Source organism: Marmota monax, unplaced genomic scaffold, assembly GCF_021218885.2.
Source record: "Marmota monax isolate L192 unplaced genomic scaffold, Marmota_monax_Labrador192_F-V1.1 WCK01_AAM20220418_F8-fsc00494, whole genome shotgun sequence".
Classification (NCBI taxonomy): domain Eukaryota; kingdom Metazoa; phylum Chordata; class Mammalia; order Rodentia; family Sciuridae; genus Marmota; species Marmota monax.
The window spans coordinates 26,862-32,861 of record NW_026694667.1 but is presented as its reverse complement, the minus strand read 5'-3'; positions in this window follow the sequence as shown (position 1 = coordinate 32,861).

Below are 6,000 nucleotides of genomic sequence, written 5' to 3'. Positions count from 1 at the left end.
GCCCTGAAATCTAGACCCAATTTAGCTTCAAGAATGAACCTTTCAAAATCATGTCACTCCTCTGCTTACAAGGCTGCATGGTCCTATCTAATTTGGGACGTCAAGTCCTTATACAAAGACTTGGAGAAATCCTTAATCTACAAAACCCAGCCAAACTTCTTACGTCTCTGTTCTCATTTCCCAACCACTCTTCCCCTTGCTCACCTGCTCCTGCCCTACTGTCTTCCTTGCTGATCCTTAGCCTGGGGACCTTGGTACCTTCTTCAAATAATTACTCAAATGCCACCTTCTCAATTAGGTCTCTCCTGGAAAACTGCTTGAGATTGTAAACTAACACCAAAAACCACTTATGCATTCTGTGTTCGGCTCTATTTTTTCCCATAGCACCTACTACTTTTATTCCAATACACTATGTAATTTACCTAGTCACAATGTTCAGTGCTTATTTTCTGTCTTACCCAAGTAGAATATAGAGTCCCCAACTTACAATGGTGTGAAAGTGAAAGATATTCACTTTGAATTTTGGAATTTTGACCTTTTCCTGGGCTAGCAATATTTTTTTACACTAACTATTTATTTATTGTGGAACTGGGAGGTGAACCAAGGTGTGCTTTACCACTGAGTTACATGCCAAGTCCTTTTTATTTTTTATTTTGAGACAGGGTCTTATTAATTTCCTCTGGCTGGCCTTGAACTTGTAATCCTCCTACCTCAGACTCCTGAGTCACTGGGATTAAAAGTATGTGTCACTATGCCTGGCTTACATTTATATATAAGTTTAATACTACTTCCAGCTTACTTTTCAGGGTAATGTCAATATTAATAATCATTAATTATAAGATAGCATTTATATTAATTGTGCTTCTTAAATGTAATTATTGTTTAAATATTTTAGTCATCGACGGATTTTTATTTATTTATTTATTTATATGCAGTGCTGAGAATCAAACCCAGTGCCTCACACATGCTAGACAAGTGCTCTACCACTGAGCTACAATCCCAGCCTCTTAAATATAATTATTTTAAGCTCCACCCTTCAAAAGAGTGATCTGAGTTGTCTTTTGCCTGAAGAGCCAACTAGCTTAGGAATAGTCTGGATGCACCAACACTCAAATTACCAAGGAAGCATTGGAAAGATGATTAGCAAAGCAATTAACCATGTCTACCTTTGGTTTCATCCATAAAGTAGGGACTGTAATCCTGACTCACCCTATTTTTCCCCAAGGATGTGATGACATTAAGATGACTTGGGGGGCTGGGGTTGTGGCTCAGTGGTAGAGCACTCACCTAGCATGTGCGAGGCTCTGGGTTTGATCCTCAGCACCATATAAAAATAAATAAATAAATAAAACAAAGGTATTATGTACAACTGAAAAATAAAATATTTTAAAAATGACTTGGTAAAATTGACCAAAATATTGTAGAAGTATGTATCACAGGACACTAAATAACAACTGCAAAACACGGGTTAAATTTCTCTAATGTGATAATTTGCCTATGAAAAAATGAGACCTCCCTGTTCAGTGAACAATCTGTAAATAATCATTGAACCAGAAGGGGTTCTGAAATAGCAACTACTCTCCTGCTTCTGACCCTGCTGGCACAGAGATGGGAGGACAGAAGTCTTTGGCCCCAGAGTAAAAGAAAAGGAAAATAAATGGGTCTGAGCAGTCTTTCCAGATAGAGCCTAGAGCCTGCTTCTGGTAGAGAAGGACAAAAATCATTATAATTATGGAAAAGTGACCCTTAAATCCAAGTTCAAGGAACATGCCTTCATTCTCTTTTCCTCTTCTTCCCACCCATATTCAGATCAATTCCCCTTAGGACCTCATGGAGTCTTGGGCCTAATACCCACACACACTTCCTGTTATACAGACGTGCACACACAAAGGAGGCATCTAGGCAATCAGAGGTGCAATCAGGGTGTATTCAGAAACAGTCCCACATAGACACTCAGGAGACAATAGGGAACAGATTAAGTGGACAGAAAGACACACAGTCTGAGTAAAAATGGATTGAGCAGAGGTATGTGGGGGTAGTGATGAGTAATAATATCTCTCTCTTCCACTCTCAAATTCAGAACCAATTGATAGACACAAAAAGGAGAGAAATAGAGAAAAAAATATCAGTGAAGAGCTGGGATATAGGTAAGTGGTACAGCACATGCCTGGCATGCATGGCCCTGGATTCAATCCCAGTACACTTTCTCTCATATACATATATTTTTTTTCAGAGTGTTACTGTATTGGAAGATAAGGAATAGAAAGGTAGGCATAGCTAGGTGGGGTGGTGCATGCCTATAATCCCAATGGCTCAGGAGGTTGAGGCAGGAGGATCACAAGTTCAAAGCCAGCCTCAGCAACTTAGTGAGGCCCTAAGCAACTTAGCAAGGCCCTGTCTCTAAATAAAAATTTTAAAAGGGGGGCTAGGGATGTAGCTCAGTGGTTAAGTGCTCCTGGGTTCAATCCCCAGTGACAACAACCATGAAAAAAAAGAAGGAAGAAAGATAGCCATAATGTACTCCTAGTAGTCTTCCTCTTAGCTACACCAATTTGCCAACTCATTTGCCACATGAAGGGAGAGGATGGGAGAGAGACCAGGAGAGTTATTGTAGCTGAAGTCCTCAAAGATGGAAATGTGAGGCAGGCAAAGTGGAGGACCTCAGCTCCCTGCTTCTCCTGCAAAAGAGGAGAATATGACAGAGACATGAATAATCAAGTTACCACAGAATGTTACTTAGCCTCCCAGCTTTGTAACCCTGGTTCTACTGCTTCCTAGGTCAGTCCCTTCACTTGGAAACAAACTTAATAAAACTCACATTGCCAGTAATTTATGAAAAATGTCTTGCACTGAGCATAGCTCTAAGCAAGTGTTCTCAGAACGTAGGGCATTTTTATTAGTGGTGGGGACTGAACCCAGGGCCTTGTGTATGCTAGGCAAGTGCTATAGCACTGAGCTATAGACAAGTAGAGAAAATTGAACTCACTGATTGAATACTGTTATTCTTTTCTTTTCTCTCCATCCTTCCCTCCCTATTTTTCTTTTCCCTCTTTCTCTTCAAGACAGAATCTTATGGTGGGTGCAGTGGTGCATGCCTGTAATCTCAGCAGTTCAGAGGATGAGCAAGAGAATTGTAAGTTCAAAGCCAGCCTCAGCAACTTAGTGATGCCCTAAGCAACTCAGCAACATCCTGTCTCTAATATTAAAAAGGGCTGAGGATGTGGCTCAGTGGTTCAACATCCCTGGGTAAAAGACAGGTTCTTACCATGTAACATATGTTATGTGGGCTGGCCTTGAACTCAGTTGTTCTGCCTCAGCTTCCAGAATAGCTGGGATTAGAGGCTAGTACCACTACACCTAGATGCTGTTTCATTTTGTAACAAAACTGTGTTTCAGTAAATATGTAAGCTCTTTAAAAGAATAAGTGTTATTTCAATGTATCCCCAGAGCATCCTACAGTTTTAATGCAATAACTATTAAAATCACATGGCATTTTGGGACAGAAGAAAAAATTTCTAAAAACATAAATGACTCCAAAAATGAACTAGAGGCCTTACACGTCCTGACTTCAAAACATATTACAAAGCCACAGTAATCAAAACAGTATGGTATTGGCACAAAAACAAACATATAGATCTATATGACAGCATGGATGAAGCCAGGAAATTTTATACTGAGTGGAATACACCAGGCACAAATAAACACTATATGATCTTACTTATATATGGATTTTAAAATAGTCAAGTTCCCAGAAGGAAGAATATAATGATTGCTAGGAGCTAGGTGCTCTGCAGGGGAATGGGGAGCAATGGGTGAAGGGATACAAACTTTTTTTCAGTACTGGGGATTGAACCCAGGGACATTCTACCATTGAAGCTATATCCCTACCTATTTTTTTTTCTTGAGTAACAGTCAAATCTCATTAAGTTGTGATCTACCTGCCTCAGCCTCCCAAGTCACTGGAATTACCCACATGGGCCACTATGCCTGCCTTAAAGTGTACAAACTATTAGTTATAAGATAAGTAAGTTCTGAAGATACAATGAACAGCATGGTGACTATGGTCACTAATGCCATATTATGTAGTTGAAATTGGCTAAGAAAATAGATCTTATGTGTTCTCACCACACACACACACACACACACACACACACACACAACCATGTGAGGTGATAGATTTTAATTAGCTTGATTGCAGTAATCATTTCACAATGTGCACATATATGTATCATCATAATGTATATTGTAAATGTCTATTTTTTATTTGTTGATTACACACCAGTAAAGCTGGAAAACCCCTAAGTGCCTATCCTAAGACAGTTAGATAAAGAAAAGGTCGCACATGCACAGAGCTTTAGAAAAGAAACTCTTGTCATCTGCAACAACATGGATGAACCTGGACGATGTTAAGTGAAATAAGCCAGATGCAGAAAGAGCACATGATCTCACTTTCACAAGGTATCTAAAGTAATTATAATCACAGAAGCAGAATATACAGTGCTGGTTCCAGTAGCTGAGGGAGGTGGACACAGAGAGGTGCTGTGCAATGAGTGGAGAGTTTCCATCAGGCAAGATGGAAAGTTCTAGAGCCCTGCTCTGCATGCTAATGTGCGTTCAGTTTATATTCCATACTGCATATAACAAGTGTATGAGGGTAGACATCATGCTGTTTTTCACCACACACACACACACACAAACACACACACACACGAATATACCTTGCCTTTTACTAAAGTCAAGATTTGCAGCTAGGTTCTCTAAGTCCCAGCCCAGAACTTTAGGTAGTGTTTTTGTTGGTGGTGTTTTTCTTTTGGTGGGGAGGGGCCCCTTTTTCTGGTGCCAGGGATGGAACCAGCACCTCATGCCTGCTGGGCAAGTGAATGTTCTGCCACTGAGTTCTGTAGCCCCAGGGCCTCTAAGTACTTAGCCATAGCCTTTGGGCAAGAGAGCTGGTAACTTTCTTTAGAATATCAAAAGGGTCCTGGTTCAGAAAGGAGCTAGAGGCCCTGCTATGAGGAAAATCATATTCAAATTGAATTTAAAATAGGAAGTTTTTGAAGAGTTCACAGGACTTCTATCTCAGTCCTCTTCTTTCCCAAAAGGCAAACTGGTCAGTCGATTTTTAATGAAGAAAAGACTCTTGAGAGGACTTTTTAAATTAAGAACCCAGCCCAGTTTTATGTCTTTCTCCCTGTTTCTGCTGATGGGCCTTTTACCTACATCCTCTGGTGATTCCTTTATAGATTCTTTGTTATCCTTCCTCATTTTTAAATGGTAGAAAAATCCAGAGTCCACCTAAATCCCCTCTTTCTTCTCACTCTGAGTTCCCTAGGTGAGATTATTCTATTTATTTATTTTGGTACTGGGGATTTGAACACAAGGTCACTTAACACTAAGCTACATCACCAGCGCTTTTTATTTTTTATTTTGAAACAGGGTCTTGTTAAATTGCCTAGGGTCTCACTAAATGGCTCAGGTTGGATTTGAACTTGCAATCCTCATACTTCAGCTTCCAGAGGGCTGGGATTACAGGCCTGGCTCCTAGGTAAGATTATCTACTCCAAATTGCTACTTGTTGTTTGAGTTAATTCATCATCTGCCCAATGGCTCTAATGTATGGGCACATGTAGGAGAAATACACCAGCCAACTGGTGATCCTCTATTACTTTAATCTCACTAAGTTCATCTCTACCATCAAACCTTTGTTTGCATATCTTATATTCAGGCACTTGCCTGGAAGTAGTCACAGAGGAACTTAAGAAATTTAGTATCTCACTGGCACAGAGATGTACACTTTTATTCTCAAGAGACTGGGGAGGCTGAGGTAGGAGGATTGCAATTTTGAGGTCAACCTCAGCAATTTAGTGAGACCATCTCAAAATAAAAAAAGAGCTGGGCAAGCGGTAGCACACTCGCCTGGCATGCGTGGGGCGCTGGGTTCGATCCTCAGCACCACATAGAAATAAAATAAAAATGTGTTTCCACCGAAAACTAAAAAAT